This window comes from Arachis ipaensis, chromosome B4 (assembly GCF_059453495.1).
Source record: "Arachis ipaensis isolate K30076 ecotype BB chromosome B4, ASM5945349v1, whole genome shotgun sequence".
NCBI lineage: Eukaryota > Viridiplantae > Streptophyta > Magnoliopsida > Fabales > Fabaceae > Arachis > Arachis ipaensis.
In genome coordinates, this window is record NC_142439.1 from 40,106,924 (window position 1) to 40,125,007 (window position 18,084).

The 18,084-nt window shown below is 39.0% G+C and overlaps 1 non-coding gene across 1 annotated transcript; it reads right to left on the minus strand.

Moving 5' to 3' along the window:
* Positions 1–1,653: 1,653 nt before the first annotated feature.
* LOC148567281 (small nucleolar RNA R71) lies at positions 1,654–1,761 on the minus strand. The gene has a single exon (XR_015882448.1). It is a non-coding gene; the product is annotated as a small nucleolar RNA R71 (small nucleolar RNA).
* Positions 1,762–18,084: the final 16,323 nt, after the last annotated feature.

Genomic DNA, 18,084 nt, shown 5'->3' on the forward strand with positions numbered 1-18,084 from the left:
TTAGTTTAGTATAAATATGACTTTTTACTATTGTATTGACATCTTTGATCAGTCTTATGCTATCTTAGACCTTTATGGAGGCTGGCCATTCGGCCATGCCTGGACCATTATCACTTATGTATTTTCAACGGTAGAGTTTCTACACACCATAGATTAAGGTGTGGAGCTCTGCTGTTCCTCATGAATTAATGCAAAGTACTATTGTTTTTATATTCAACTCAAGCATATTTCTTTCAAAGATATTCATTTGCACACAAGAACATGATGAATGTGATGATTATGTGATGCTCATCATCATTCTCACTTATGAACGCGTGCCTGACAAACACTTCCGTTCTACATGTAAACAAGCTTGAATGTGTATCTCTTAGCCTCCTGATCTACGATCAGAGTCTTCGTGATATAGGCTAGAATTATTGGCGGCCATTCTTGAGATCCAGAAAGTCTAAACCTTGTCTGTGGTATTCCGAGTAGGATCTGGGAAGGGATGGCTATGACGAGCTTCAAACTCGCGAGTGCTGGGCGTAGTGACAGACGCAAAAGGATTACTGAATCCTATTCCAGTATGATCGAGAACCGACAGATGATTGGCCGTGCGGTGACAGCGCATCTTGGACCATTTTCACTGAGAGGACGGGAAGTAGCCATTGACAACGGTGATGCCCTACATAAAGCTTGCCATGGAAAGGAGTAGGAATGATTGGATGAAGACAGCAGGAAGCAGAGGTTCAGGAGGAACAAAAGCATCTCTATACGCTTATCTGAAATTCTCACCAATGGATTACATAAGTATTTCTATCCTATTTTATATTTTAATTATCAATTCATCATAACCATTTGAATCCGCCTGACTGAGATTTACAAGGTGACCATAGCTTCCTTCAAGCCGACAATCTCCGTGGGATCGACCCTTACTCACGTAAGGTTTATTACTTGGACGACCCAGTGCACTTGCTGGTTAGTTGTGCGAAGTTGTGACAAAGAACTAAGAGTATAAACGTGCGTATTAAGTTTTCAGCGCCGTTACCAAGGAATGAACGATCACGATTTTGCATACCAAGTTTTTGGCGCTGTTGCCGGGGATTGTTCAAGTTTGGACAACTGATGGTTCATCTTGTTGCTCAGATTAGGAACAAGGATAAGAACATTCTTGTTGAAACCGATCCTGAACCTGAAAGGACTCTGAAGAGGAAGCTAAGGGAAGCTAAAGCACAACTCTCTGGAGAAAATCTGTCAGAAATTTTCAAAAAAGAAGGAGACATGGCTGAAAATAATAACAATGCAAGGAAGATGCTTAGTGACTTTACTGCACCAAATTCCAATTTACATGGAAGAAGTATCTCAGTCCTTGCCATTGGAGCAAACAATTTTGAGCTAAAGCCTCAATTAGTTTCTCTGATGCAATAGAACTGCAAGTTTTATGGACTTCCATCAGAAGATCATTTTCAGTTCTTAACTGAATTCTTGCAGATCTGTGATACTGTTAAGATCAATGGGGTTGATCCCGAGGTCTACAGGTTTATGCTTTTCCTGTTTACTGTAAAAGACAGAGCTAGAATATGGTTGGACTCTCAACCTAAAGATAGCCTGAACTCTTGGGATAAGCTGGTCACGGCTTTCTTAGCCAAGTTCTTTCCTCCTCAAAAGCTTAGCAAGCTTAGAGTGGATGTTCAAACCTTCAAACAGAAAGAAGGTGAATCCCTCTATGAAGCTTGGGAGAGATATAAGCAACTGACCAAAAAGTATCCTTCTGACATGCTTTCAGAATGGACCATCCTAGATATATTCTATGATGGTCTGTCTGAATGATCAAAGATGTCATTGGACCATTCTGCAGGTGGATCTATTCACCTAAAAAAATGCCTGCAGAAGCTCAGGAACTCATTGACATGGTTGCAAATAACCAGTTCATGTACACTTCTGAAAGGAATCCTGCGAGTAATGGGACGCCTCAGAGGAAGGGAGTTCTTGAAATTGATACTCTGAATGCCATATTGGCTCAGAATAAAATATTAACTCAGCAAATCAATATGATTTCTCAGAGTCTGAATGGATTGCAAGCTGCATCCAACAGTACTCAAGAGGCATCTTCTGAAGAAGAAGCTTATGATCCTGAGAATCCTGCAACAGCAGAGGTGAATTACATGGGGGAACCTGATGGGAATACCTATAATCCCTCATGGAGAAATCATCCAAATTTCTCATGGAAGGATCAACAAAAGCCTCAACAAGGATTTAATAATGGTGGAAGAAACAGGTTTAGCAATAGCAAGCCTTTTCCATCATCCACTCAGCAACAGACAGAGAATTCTGAGCAGAATCCATCTAGCTTAGTAAATATAGTTTCTGATCTATCTAAGGCCACTTTAACTTTCATGAATGAAACAAGGTCCTCTATTAGAAATTTGGAGGCACAAGTGGGCCAGCTGAGTAAAAGAGTCACTAAAACCCCTCCTAGTACTCTCCCAAGCAATACAGAAGAGAATCCAAAAAGAGAGTGCAAGGCCATTACCTTACTTGGTGTGGCCGAACCCAAAGAGGAGGAGGAGGACGTGAATCCTAGTGAGGAAGACCTCCTGGGACGTTCACTGACCAATACGGAGTTTCCCTTTGAGGAACCAAAGGAATCTGAGGCTCATCTAGAGACCATAGAGATTCCATTGAACCTTTTTTTACCATTCATGAGCTTTGATGACCATTCATCTTCTGAAGAAGATGAAGACATTGCTGAAGAGCAAGTTGCTCAATATTTAGGAGCAATCATGAAGCTGAATGCCAAATCATTTGGTAATGAGACTTGGGAGGATGAACCTCCATTGCTCATCAAGGAACTAAATGCCTTGGTTTAGCAAACTCTACCTCAAAAGAAACAGGATCCTGGTAAATTCCTAATTCCCTGTAACATAGGCACCATGACCTTTGAGAAGGCTCTGTGTGACCTGGGGTCAGGAATAAACTTAATGCCACTCTCTGTAATGGAGAAACTTGGGATCTTTGAGGTGCAAGCTGCCAAAATCTCATTAGAGATGGCAGACAACTCAAGAAAATAGGCTTATGGACTAGTAGAGGATGTGCTAGTAAAGGTTGAAAGCCTTTACATCCCTGCTGATTTCATAATCCTAGACACTAGGAAGGAAGAAGATGAATTCATCATCCTTGGAAGACCCTTCCTAGCCACAGCAAGAGCTGTGATTGATGTGGACAGAGGAGAATTGGTCCTTCAACTGAATGAGGACAACCTTGTGTTTAAGACTCAAGGATCTCCTTCTGTAACCATGGAGAGTAAGCATGAAAAGCTTCTCTCACTGCAGAGTCAACCAAAGTCCCCACAGTCAAACTCTAAGTTTGGTATTGGGAGACCACAACCAAACTCTAAGTTTGGTGTTGAACCCCCACATTCAAACTCTAAGTTTGGTGTTGAACCCCCACATTCAAACTCTAAGTTTGGTGTTGGGAGGTTCTAACAATGCTCTGAACATCTGTGAGGCTCCATGAGAGCTCACTGTCAAGCTATTGACATTAAAGAAGCGCTTGTTGGGAGGCAACCCAATGTTATTTAATTATATATATTTATTTTCTATTGTTATTTTATGTTTTTTTTTTAGATTGATGATCATGTGGAGTCACAATAACTACTGAAAAATCAAAAACAGAATGAAAAATAGCATTAAAAACAACTCACCCTGGAGGAAGAGCTTACTGTCGTTTAAACGCCAGTAAGAAGCATCAAACTGGCATTTAACGCCAGAAAGAAGCATCAAGCTGGCGTTAAACGCCAGAAACAAGCACCAGAACAGAGCATGGAAGTGGCGTTAAACGCCAGAAATAGGCTACATTTGGGCGTTTAACGCCAAAAACAGGCAGCAGTCTGGCGTTAAACGCCAGTATTGCATACAAAGGGAGTTTTGCATGCCTAATTGGAGCAGGGATGTTAAGTCCTTAACCCCACTGGATCTGTGGATCCCACAGGATCCCCAAAAGATCTGTGGATCCCACAGGATCCTCACCTACCCCACCTCTTCTTCTCTCCTCTTCTCCCATTTTCATAACCCTCTTCCCCAAATACCCTTCACCAATCACCTCAATCACTCTTCTCCATCACCTCTTAACCACTCACATCCCTCCACTTTTCCCCAAAAATCCTACCTACCTCCAAAATTCAAATTATTTTCCCTCCCAAACCCAACCCTAATGGTCAAACCCTAAACCTCCCCCCACTCCTATATAAACCCCTCTTTCCTTCTTCATTTTCACACAACACAACCCTCTCTTCTTCCCCTTGGCTGAATACACACCTCTCTCCCTCTCCTCCATTTTTCTTCTTCTTCTCCTTCTTTCTTTCTTCTTTTGCTCGGAGACGAGCAAACATTTTAAGTTTGGTGTGGTAAAAGCATTGCTTTTTGTTTTTCCATAACCATTAATGGCACCTAAGGCCAGAAAAACCTCAAGAAAGAGGAAAGCGAAGGCAATTGCTTCCACCTCTGAGCCATGGGAGATGGAGAAATTCATCTCAAAGGTCCATCAAGACCACTTCTATGAAGTTGTGGCCAAGAAGAAAGTGATCCCTGAGGTTCCTTTCAAGCTCAAAAAGAGCAAATATCCAGAGATCCGACAAGAGATTAGAATAAGAGGATGGGAAATTCTCTCTAATCCTATTCAACAAGTCGGAATCTTAATGGTTCAAGAGTTCTATACAAATGCATGAATCACTAGGAACCATGATCAAAGTGTGAACCCGAATCCAAAGAATTGGCTTACCATGGTTCGGGGGAAATACTTAGATTTCAGTCCGAAAAATGTAAGGTTGGCGTTCAACTTACCAATGATGCAAGAAAATGCACGCCCCTACACTAGAAGGGTCAACTTTGATCAAAGGTTGGACCAAGTCCTCATGGACATATGTGTGGAAGGAGTTCAATGGAAAGTTGACTCAAGAGGTAAGCCGGTTCAATTAAGAAGACCAGACCTTAAGCCTGTAGCTAGAGGATGGTTGGAGTTCATTCAACGCTCAATTATTCTTACTAGCAACCGATCTAAAGTTACTATAGACCGAGCCATCATGATCCATAGTATCATGATTGGGGAGGAAGTGGAAGTTCATGAGATTATACCTCAAGAACTCTATAAGGTGGCCAACAAGTCTTTCACTTTGGCAAGGTTAGCCTTTCCTCACCTCATTTGCCACCTCTGCAATTCAGCTGGAATTGACATAGAGGGAGACATCCTCATTGATGAGGACAAGCCCATCACTAAGAAAAGGATGGAACAAACAAGAGATCATGGACCTCAACAAGAGCATGAGGAAATTCCTCACCATAAAATCCCTGAGATGCCTCAAGGGATGCACTTCCCTCCACAAAACTATTGGGAGCAAATCAACACTTCCCTATGAGAATTAAGCTCCAACATGGGACAACTAAGGATGGAGCACCAAGAGCACTCCATCATCCTCCATGAGATTAGAGAAGATCAAAGAGCTATGAGGGAGGAGCAATAAAGACAAGGAAGAGACATAGAGGAGCTCAAGAGCACCATTGGTTCTTCAAGAAGAGGAAGACGCCATCCTCACTAAGGTGGACCCGTTCCTTAATCTCCTTGTTCTTATTTTCCTATTTTTCGTTTATTATGCTTCATGTTTATTTATGTTTGTGTCTTTATTACATTATCATTAGTGTTTAAGTGTTTATGTCTTAAAGCTATGAATGTCCTATGAATCCATCACCTCTCTTAATTGAAAATTGTTCTAAAAACAAAAGAACAAGAAGTACATGGTTTCGAATTCATCCTTGAAACTAGTTTAATTATTTTGATGTAGTGACAATACTTTTTGTTTTCTGAATGAATGCTTGAACAGTGCATATGTCTTTTGATATTGTTGTTTATGAATGTTAAATATGTTGGCTCTTGAAAGAATGATGAAAAAGGAGAAATGTTATTGATAATCTGAAAATCATAAAATTGATTCTTGAAGCAAGAAAAAGCAGTGAATACAAAAGCTTGCGAAAAAAAGAGAAAAGAAAAATGGCAAAAAAAAAAAGGAAAGAAAAAGAAAGAGCAAGCAGAAAAAGCCAAAAGCTATTTAAACCAAAAGGCAAGAGCAAAAAGCCAATAGCCCTTAAAACCAAAAGGCAAGGGTAATAAAAAGGATCCAAGACTTTGAGCATCAGTGGATAAGAGGGCCTAAAGGAATAAAATCCTGGCCTAAGCGGCTAAACCAAGCTGTCCCTAACCATGTGCTTGTGGCGTGAAGGTGTCAAGTGAAAACTTGAGACTGAGCGGTTAAAGTCAAGGTCCAAAGCAAAAAAAGAGTGTGGTTAAGAACCCTGGACACCTCTAATTGGGGACTTTAGCAAAGCTGAGTCACAATCTGAAAAGGTTCACCCAGTTATGTGTCTGTGGCATGTATGTATCCGGTGGTAATATTGAAAAACAGAGTGCTTAGGGCCACGGCCAAGACTCATAAAGTAGCTGTGTTCAAGAATCAACATACTGAACTTGGAGAATCAATAACACTATCTAAAATCTAAGTTCCTATAGATGCCAATCATTCTGAACTTCAATGGATAAAGTGAGATGCCAAAACTATTCAGGAGGCAAAAAGCTACTAGTCTCGCTCATCTGATTGGAGCTAAGTTTCATTGATATTTTGGAATTTATAGTATATTCTCTTCTTTTTATCCTATTTGGATTTTAGTTGCTTGGGGACAAGCAACAATTTAAGTTTGGTGTTGTGATGAGCGGATAATTTATACGCTTTTTGGCAGTATTTTTACATAGTTTTTAGTATGATTTAGTTAGTTTTTAGTATATTTTTATTAGTTTTTAAATAAAATTCACATTTCTGGACTTTACTATGAGTTTGTGTGTTTTTCTGTGATTTTAGGTAATTTCTGGCTGAAATTGAGGGACTTGAGCAAAAAACTGATTTAGAGGCTGAAGAAGGACTGCAGATGCTGTTGGATTTTGACCTCCCTGCACTCAAAGTAGATTTTTTGGAGCTACAGTAGTCCAAATGGCGCACTCTTAATTGAGTTGGAAAGTAGACATCCAAGGCTTTCCAGCAATATATAATAGTTCATACTTTGCCCGAGTTTAGATGACGCAAACTGGCGTTCAACGCCAGCTTTCTGCCCTATTCTAGAGTTAAACGCTAGAAACAGGTTGCAAAGCAGAGTTAAATGCCAGAAATAGGTTACAAACTAGCGTTTAACTCCAAGGAAGACCTCTACACGTGAAAGCTTCAATGCTCAGCCCAAGCACACACCAAGTGGGCCCGGAAGTAGATTTCTGCATCATTTACTCATTTCTGTAAACCCTAGTAATTAGTTTAGTATAAATAGGACTTTTTACTATTGTATTGACATCTTTGATCACTCTTATGCTATCTTAAACCTTTATGGAGGCTGGCCATTTGGCCATGCCTGGACCATTATCACTTATGTATTTTCAACGGTAGAGTTTCTACACACCATAGATTAAGGTGTGGAGCTCTGCTGTTCCTCATGAATTAATGCAAAGTACTATTGTTTTTCTATTCAACTCAAGCCTATTTCTTCTCTAAGATATTCATTCGCACACAAGAACATGATGAATGTGATGATTATGTGACGCTCATCATCATTCTCACTTATGAATGCGTGCCTGACAAACACTTCCGTTCTACATGTAAACAAGCTTGAATGTGTATCTCTTAGCCTCCTGATCTACAATCAGAGTCTTCGTGGTATAGGCTAGAATTATTGGCGGCCATTCTTGAGATCCGAAAAGTCTAAACCTTGTCTGTGATATTTCGAGTAGGATCTGGGAAGGGATGGCTGTGACGAGCTTCAAACTCGCGAGTGCTGGGCGTAGTGACAGACGCAAAAGGATTACTGAATCCTATTCCAGTATGATCGAGAACCGATAGATGATTAGCCATGTGGTGACAGCGCATCTTGGACCATTTTCACTGAGAGAACAGGAAGTAGCCATTGACAATGGTGATGCCCTACATAAAGCTTGCCATGGAAAGGAGTAGGAATGATTGGATGAAGACAGCAGGAAGCAGAGGTTGAGGAGGAACAAAAGCATCTCTATACGCTTATCTGAAATTCTCACCAATGGATTACATAAGTATTTCTATCCTATTTTATATTTTAATTATCAATTTACCATAACCATTTGAATCCGCCTGACTGAGATTTACAAGGTGACCATAGCTTGCTTCAAGCCGACAATCTCCGTGGGATCGACCCTTACTCACGTAAGGTTTATTACTTGGACGACCCAGTGCACTTGCTGGTTAGTTGTGCGAAGTTGTGACAAAGAACTAAGAGTATAAACGTGCGTATTAAGTTTTCAGCGCCGTTACCAAGGAATGAACGATCACGATTTTGCATACCAAGATCCATCACCCAAGCTCATCAAGACCACTTCTATGAAGTAGTTGAAAAGAAAAGGGTGATTCCTGAAGTCCCCTTTAGGCTAAAAAGAATGAGTACACGAAAATCTGACGAGAAATCCGGAGGAGAGGTTGGGAAGTCCTAACCAATTCTATCTCGGAAGTTGGAATATTGATGGTGCAAAAGTTCTATGCTAATGCATGGGTCACTAAAAACCATGACACTAGTGTGAACCCACATCCCAAAAATTTGAGCACCATGGTCCGAGTGCGACCCTTGGATTTCAGCCCAGAGAGTGTAAGGTTGGCGCTCCATTTTCCAATGATGCAAGGAGACCCACATCCTTACACTAGAAGAGTCAATTTTGATCAGAGGCTGGACCAAGTCCTTTCACACATTTGTGTGGAAGGAGCTCAGTGGAAGAGGGATGCTCAAGGCAAGCCTGTCCAACTAAGAAGGCTTGACCTCAAGCCTGTAGCTAGAGGATGGTTGAAATTCATCCAACGTTCTATCATCCCTACTAGCAATCAGTCAGAAGTGACCATTGACAGAGCCATCATGATTCATTGCATCATGATTGGGAGTGAGGTGGAGGTACATGAAGTAATACCTCAAGAGTTGTACAAGAAAGCTGAAAAGCCTTCCATCTTAGCAAGGTTGGCTTTTCCCCACCTTATATGTGACTTATGCAATTCAGCTGAAATTGTCATAGAAGGAGACATCTCCATTGAGGAAGACAAGCCCATCACTAAAATAAGGATGGAGCAAACTAGAGAGCCTACACATGCACCTCAACAAGAGCATGTGGAGCTGCCTCAACAAGAAATCCCTGAGATGCCTCAAGGGATGCGTTTTCCTCCCCAAGGCTATTGGGACCAACTGCATACTTCTCTAGGAGTATTGAGCTCCAACATGGATCAGTTAAGGATGGGACATCAAGAGCATTCCACCATCCTCTATGGAATAAGAGAAGATCAAAGAGCCATGAGGGAAGAACAACAGAGACAGGGGTGTGACATAGAAGACATCAACCGCTCAATTGGATTCCAAATAGGGAGTAGTAGTCACCGTCACTAAGGTGGACCCGTTCCCTTAATCCCCCTGTTGCCTATGTTATTTTTTTGTTTTCCATGTCTTTTGCTTTATTGTTTGTTTCTAGTGCATGATCATCTTTATTTTATGTCTTAAAGCTATAAAATATTCCATGCATCTCTCACCTTGCTTAAAAGAAAATTTTATTTGAAAAAGAATAGGGAGATACTTAAATTTCGAGTTATATAATAAGAATAGTTCAATTATGTTGATGTGGTGGCATTGCTTTTACTTTCTGAATGCATAAAATAAACATTTCATATTTGATGTTGGAGTTAAGAATGTTGGCTCTTGAAAGAATGATGATAAAAGTGAAGTATTATTGGTAATCTGAAAAATCCGAAAATTGATTCTTGAAGCAAGAAAAAACAGCAAATATATATATATATATATATATATATATATATATATATATATATATATATATATGCAAAAAAAAGCAAGCAGAAAAAGAAATAAGAAGAAGAAAAAGCCAATAGCTCTTAAAACCAAAAGGCAAGAGCAAGGATCCAAGGCTTTGAGCATCAATGGTTAGGAGGATTTAAAAGAAACAAAGTCTTAGCCCCCTAACTATATGCTTGTGGTGTGAAGGTGTCAAGTGAAAAGCTTGAGACTGAGCAGTTAAAGTCGTGATCCAAAGCAAAAGAGTGTGCTTAAGAGCTCTGGACGCCACTGGCTAGGTATTCTAGCAAAGCTGACTCACAATCCTAAGGGGTTCACCTAGTTAAGTGTCTATGGTGTTTATGTATCCGGTGGTAATACTGGAAAACAAAGCGCTTAGGGTCACAGCCAAGACTCAAAAGAAGTTGTGTTCAAGAATAAAAAAGAATTAAACTAAGAGAGTCAATAATATCATCTGGATTCTGAATTCCTAAAAATGCCAATCATTCTGAGCTTCAAAGGAAAGTAAGATCCAAAACTATTCAGAAGTGAATAGCTACTAGTCCCGCTCATCTAATTGAAATTGAGCTTTATTAAAAACTCTGAGATTTATTGTATCCTTCTCTTCTTTTTATCCTACTTTGTTTCTGGTTGCTTGGGGACAAGCAGTAGTTTAAGTTTGGTGTTCTGATGAGAGGATATTTTATACGCTTTTTGGCATCATTTTCATATAGTTTTCATTATGTTTTGTTTAAGTTTTGTTCCATTTTCATAGTTTTTAGTGCAAAATTCATATTTTTGGATTCTACTTTGAGTTTGTGTGTTTTATGATGATTTCAGGCATTTTCTTGCTAAAATTGAGGAGCTTTGGGCAAAATCTAATTCAAAGACAAAGAAAGGACTGCAGATGTTGTCAGGATCTGACCTCCGTGCACTCAAAGGCCCATTTCTGGAGCTACAAAAGTCCAAATGGCACGCTCTCAATAGCTATATAATGTTAACATCCAGGATTTTCCAGAAATATATAATTATCCATACTTTGATTTGGAAATGAAGGCCCAAAACTGGCATTCAATGCCAGCCACCAACCCCATTCCTGGCATCCAACACCCAGAAGGGAGTAGCTAGCGTCCAATGCCCATTCAGGAGTCCAAGGCTGGCATTCAATGCCCAAGAAGGGTCCTAGGACGTGGAGATAGCCTTAGCCCAGCCCAAACACTCACCAAGTGGGCCTAAAAAGTGGATTTTCGCACTACAAGACTAGTTTATCTTATTTCTGTGATTCTGAGTTATCAGATTAGTATATATAGACAAGAGCTCACCCTTGTTAGGAGCTCTTGGCCACTCTACACGTTTTACATTACTTTTCTATAAGCTATGAGCAACTATACCTAACGTGAGTGAAAATTTGACCAATTAAGAATTCAATATAAGAAATACGTTGCGAGTATAGCTCTTAACCAGCAAAAATTCACCTCAGCAATTTAGAAAGGTTGTCACAAAAATTTAGAATAAAAATACTGGGAGTATGAGTCCCAGGTCGTCTCCCAACGAGTTCACAAAGGGGTGCTAATTTATTAATCAGGAGTTTTCTGGGTAATTTTGAGTTTGGGCAATGGGCAAATAAATAATTGTAAATTAAAGCAGTGAAAATTAAAAGAGATTTATATATTCAAATTAAAAAGCCTTGACTGGGGGAATGATTAATTGGAAGTTCTATCCTTGTTGGAATTTTCTCAAGTGTAGTATAAAGAGATTGTTATTTTTACTTAGTTAACCCTTACTAAATAAAGGAAAGTCAAGTGATTGAGCTAACCCTTATTCACAAATCCTAGTCCTCTCCCTTGGGAAGGTCTAGCATTAGTAAATACAGAATTAGCCAACAACTTCCAATTTAACTATTCACTTGAGCATTCCAACTCAAGTGTCTCCTCTTAATCAACCCCCATGTTAAGTTGGGAGTCTACTCCATCAACATGGATACCATATTCGTTATTGGGAGTTTGGAGTAGAAAAGAGACATGATAATTTAAATAAGATAGGAATTCAAAATTAATTAAAATTAAAAGTAATCCTTTGCATTAATTGTAACTCTAAACAAGAATTAAGAATATGGAATAATAAAAGAGTAAGAAAACAAACTAGAATAGTATCTTCAACGGACGTGATGACTCTTCAATATCCAAAGCAAAGCAATAAACTATGAAACTATAAATGTAAGAGAAAACCTAGAGGAAGAGTAACTTTTCTCTCTAGATTCAGATCTAAAACTAAAATTATGCTAATGAGAATGTGTGTTGAGTCTCTGCATGTTCCCTGGCTCTAATCTGTGTTTCTGGGCCGAAAACTGGGTCAAAACCCGGCCTGAAATCGCCCCCAGCGTTTTCTGTTATTTCTGCAGATCGCGCATGTCACGCGTATGTGTCAGTCACGCGTACGCGTCGCTGGTCATTTTGGCGTGTCACGCGTACGCGTCAGTCACACGCACACGTCTTTGTAAAAACTCTGAACCACGCGTACGCGTCAGGCACGCGCATGCGTCGCTGCAAATTTCTCCATATCGCACGCTCGCATGGGCCATGCGTGCGCGTCGATGCTCGCTAGTTATCTCCTTGGTTTCTTGTGCTCCTTCCATTTTTGTAAGCTTCCTCTCCATTTTCTAAGCCATTCCTGCCCTATAAAGCCTGAAACACTTAACACACGGATCACGGCATCGAATGGTATAAAGGAGAATTAAAATACACAAATTAAAGATCTCTAGAAAGCAAGTTTTCAACCACAGAATAACACTAGGAAGGAATTGTAAAATCATGCAATTCATATGAATAAGTAGGTAAGGACTTGATAAAAACCACTCAATTGAATACAAGATAAACCATAAAATAGTGGTTTATCAATACCTCCTAGGTTAAGGTTAGGAGCTCTGCTGATTCTCATGGATTAATAATATCACCATTCTATTTCAATCTATACTTGATTCTATTCTACGATGTATCTTCGTTCTTCATCCTAATGAATTGGGAGTGTAACTTGACCGCCATCCCTATTTCACATGGGTTCTTGCGAGTCCTTGACGGGATAGTATGGAACCACAAGCCTGATTATACATCTCTTAGACGGCTAATCCATGACTTCGTTGGGGACTTCTTGATACATCAGTTTAGCCGAGGTACGAGGCGATTAGGGCTTTTGTGGTATAGGCTAGAATCCAAGGAGCAACGTTCTCTGATCTGGAAGATTCGACCTTATCTGTGGTGTTTTGAGTAGGATCACCAAGGGAATGGACTGCTAGAGCTTCACCCTCATTCAGATTGGATGACCGCTGACCTGGCGTTTGATCTGAAGCAGAGGAGATTAATAACCGCTGACCCAGCACTAATCATTTACAGCCTGCCATGGAATAAATCAATCAGAAGTTGGAGTAGATGGTGAAAAAAGTGATCCAGAAGGAAGAAGCATCTCTGAAGCCTCAACCATTCTCCTACCATTGATTTCACACCTATCTAGTAACGTTTTATTTATTTATTTTATTCTATGCATTTTTCGTGACAAACTATATTTTCTATCCACCTGACTAAGATCTGCGAGATAGCCATTGCTTGCTTAAACTAACAATCTCTGTGGGATCGACCCTCACTCACTTGAGGTATTACTTGGACGACCCAGTGCACTTGCCGGTCTATTTGTGCGAATATTGCAGAGCCAGTTTCGCACACCAATAGGATGTCTTAGTATATTTTCATCACTTCATAAAAATATAGTGCATTACTTGTGTCTCTGATCGGTAGAGGATTTTCAGCATGCTATAATTTGGTTTTGCCGTGACATTTGAACTGTTATGCGTTAGCTGCAATGATGTATGGGAATTGCTATTCTCGCATCTATTTTCACTCAAACGTTCACTAGTTTTGTCAATGCCAGATGATGGTGGCATTTTCTTTGCTTTTTTCTCCATTGGTTGTTGAGAGATTCGGCCAGAGGATCGGGTTGTTTTGCCTGTTTGTGCTCATTTTGCTGCTGTTCTTTGTGTAGTTTATGAATGGTTAGTTCTTCTTTTCCTTACATAATTTAAAATTGTTGTTTCTATATTTGAATTCATTTTTCAAGTCAAGGTGCTGAAATAATATCCCAGTTTTCGTCTCAATTTTGTCTTCTAGTTGGTTGAAGAAATTATAATGACATTCAGTTCTGCATGATATTCCAGTTGACTCTTCCTCTAGTTATTCTAGTAATAGCATTTATGTATAGCTCCGAGTACACTCACTCAAGATATTGGTTTCTGGCTAGAGGTAATCTCATAGATGTTTGTAATGCTTTGGTTTTAATTTGCTTTATTTAGTGTTTGCTAACTCTGTCGACTGCCATCATTGCCTTGATGAAATAGCAGTAGGAATAGGAATAGGAAACTCTAAAAAAGGAGTAAACTCTTATGCCATTTGCAGCTTTATATTTTCTACCAAATTAACTTTGGTGGGTATGTTAGATAAACTATATAATTGAATATATGGAAAAGGAAGATGTCACTCCATTTGTTGGTCACACTGCTAATGCCCTATATAGTGGACACTTAAGGACTTTCTCTCCATTTCCCTAATCTCATTTTCTTATATCATGATTGCAATTTCTAAAAGAAAAACTAGCAGATTGTGTAAAAAATTATGGTTTGATTTTTGCAGGATCATGTTGAAGGGTACCTTGAATTATCAGCAAAGACAAAGACCTACTTTGCAACTGCTGTTAATTTATGGGATGCGGATTTCTACATTAAAGTTAATGATGATGTTCATGTAAATATAGGTATCAAAATTTGATCTCTACATCAAATTACTACTCATATCAAACACGGTTTCATGTTTACTTTCTTAGCATCATACTCATTATTCACTCCTTTTTCAGCAACACTTGGAGATACTCTAGTTAGACACCAGCCGAAACCACGAGTATACATCGGATGCATGAAATTCGGGCCTGTTCTTTCCCAAAAGTGAGAATTATTTTCATCTATAGGATTTTACATTTGTGACTACTTCACTGCTACAACTTTTTATATACCTAAATTCCTGCAGAGGTGTAAGGTACCATGAACCAGAATACTAGAAATTCAGCGAGTCTAGAAACAAGTACTTCCGCCATGCCACATGACAGTTGTACGCCATTTCAAAAGATCTTGCTACATATATTTCAATGAACCAGTTAGTCCTTACTCCTTAGCTACTGCTTCAAATTTATGGACAAAATTAAATGTTCGTAACATTATGATCCTCATTTATTAGGGGTGCACAAGACCCGGTCCGGCCCAAAGACCCGGACCGGGCCCGATGACTTCGGGGCTAATTTGGCCCGGCTTCGTTATGGCCCGGTCAGACCCGAGGTTTCAATAGATGGCCCCGGTTATTTATTAAATCGGGTTTGGGCCAAGCTTCGGGTCACCCGGCCCCGGCCCGTTGGACCCGTATAGTTGTTTGCTACTTAATATTTTGTTGTTATTGGTTGGTATGACACTATAAATTATTATTATTATGTTAATCTTGTGTTGGTTGTTAACTTTGTTTTAATTGTCTTTTGAACTTTGAATGTTTAATGTGTAATTGATATAATTATCATTATGAAACTTTAAATTATTATTATTAGATTCTAAATTATTATTATGTGAATGTTGCAATGTTATGGAATAATTATTTTCCAAAATTTAGAGGTTCAAAAGATGTAGAATCTAATTTTTGGTGATGTCATGATAAAGTTGATCAAGACCCGGGCTTCACCCGGTTTAGACCCGGCTTAAGTGTGGCCCGAAAGTAACACGATTTCATCGGGTCTAGGGTCGGGTAAGGGTCTCATAAATAGACCCGGTCATTATTTAGGGTCGGGTTTGGGTCACGGCGAACCCGGCTTCACCCGGCCCCATGTGCACCCCTACCATTTATAATGACTTATTTGTACTTGTTCTGTCTCGGGCATGTTCTTCACAAGTATGTCAATGAAGATGTCTCACTAGGCTCATGGTTTATTGGACTTGATGTGGATCATATTGATGATAGGAGACTCTGTTGTGGCACTCCACTAGGTGATTTTTTTGTTCTTTAGTTATCGAATTATTATAAAATTTAATTTATATTACACTGTCATCCAATCACATATCGTCAAATAATCAAAAGTACATAGTTTAGTAATAGCTAATATGTAATTAGATGTTCATAAGGTCCTCATCATACATTAATAGCTAACAGAGAATTTCTCGCATTCTAATAAACTAGGAGAAGGTGGATTTGGATCTGTTTATAAGGTAAAATACGGCTATTTCACTCCAATAGATATCATTTCTTTTTATTTTATTTTTTATTTGGTCAAAACATAGTATGATATTATTCTTAGGGTAAGCTCTCCAATGGACAAATGATTGCTGTGAAGAGGTTATCGAAGGACTCAGGCCAAGGAGATATGGAATTCAGGAATGAAGTGCAATTATTAGCCGAGCTTCAACACCAAAATTTAGTTAAGCTTCTTGGTTTTTGCTTGAAAGGAAGTGAAAGGTTACATATCTATGAATTTATTCCCAATAAAAGCCTTGATTACTTCCTATTTGGTAGGTTCCTGATTAGACTATTACTCATTAATTTTATTTCAATACAAATATACAAATATTAAACTACAAACATAAAGTTAAGCTCACGATCCACTAGGGTCTCTGGTGTTTATGTAGATCCAACCAAGCGCAGACAATTGGATTGGATAAATAGATTCAAACTCATTGAAAGAGTTGTACAAGCCCTACTTTATCTTCATAAGGATTGTAAGACACGTATTATACACCGAGATCTAAAACCAAGCAATATTTTCTTAGACAAAGAGATGAATGCTAAGCTATCAGATTTTGGATTGGCACGATTATTTATTATGGACCAAAAGCAAGAAAAGACCAGTAAAATTGTTGGTATATAGTATGTATTAGAATACACTAAAGTTTATGTTGTGAATACATGATAAATTTAGTATGGTTGAACAAAACACTGAGTTTATGTTTTTAATTACAGCTGATGTATCAATACACTTTGTTGATGTATGGTTGTTACTTATTATTATAGTTGATGTATCAATAGACTTTGTTTATGTTTTGAATTATATTGACTTGTTTGTTTATAATACTTTTCTTTTAGTTTGATAATACGATGAAATTGTTTAAATTTACATTTATTTTGTAAGAAATCAGGTTTATTTTCCCATAAAAAAATCTAAAAAAATATTGTTTTACTTTACTACCGGATTTTCAGATGAATTTTTCGTCTGTATTCAGAGTTGAAAATGCTTTTCCAAGTTCCAATTACCGATGAAAAATTTGTCAAAAAATTCGACGCTAGTTATCGACGAAAAATCTGTCAGAAAATTGGACGGTTCAAGCAAAATTGAAGTGACGATTACCAATGAAAAATCTGTCGATAAATTATTGACAGAAAATCTGCTGGAAAAATTTGACGATTTTTTGGCGAAAGGGGGGACCATTATCGAGGAAAATTCTGTCGGTAACGGAAAAAATCTATCGATAAATTATTTTTCCGTTAATAAGTAATTTTCGATGAGGCTTTTACAGTGGGACAAAATTCATCGGTAATTTCGTCGGTAACCAAAAATTCGTTGGTAAAAGAGACCAAATCTATTTGTAAATCCATCTATAATAAGCAATTTTCTAGTTGTGACTGAAAGTAGATTCCGACATTATTCGTTAAAAGACACATCGACGAGACATCCAATACAAGATACCTACATTAGAATACATGACCCACACAAAGGAACATTAACAAAACACACCTGCATTAGAAGACAATTCCACAGAAGCCACGTTCAATAGACACATCCAAAAAAGACACCTCCGTTAGAAGACATGACCCATACAAAGATACATCTAAAAAAGACACCTCCGGTATATTCAGAGGCAGCTTCACAGCGTGACAAGGAGTAGTCTGAGGTGGCGTGCATGGAGACAGAGCACGGGAGGTGCAGTCGCGTTGTCCAACAGAGAGGGGACGCAACTTCAATAGAGCTGTGACGGAGACCTGCAGCAGTAGTCACACAATGGGATGACCTTCCGAGTCTCGCGGTTGCTTGCAGACAGAACAGCGGGTGGTGCTGACTGGGGTTGATGCCGGCGACGGTGATCTGCAGCAGTAGTGGCGCACTGGGCATCTTTTTGAGACCTGTGGTTGCTCGTTGATGGCACAGGAATGGCGTTGACTGG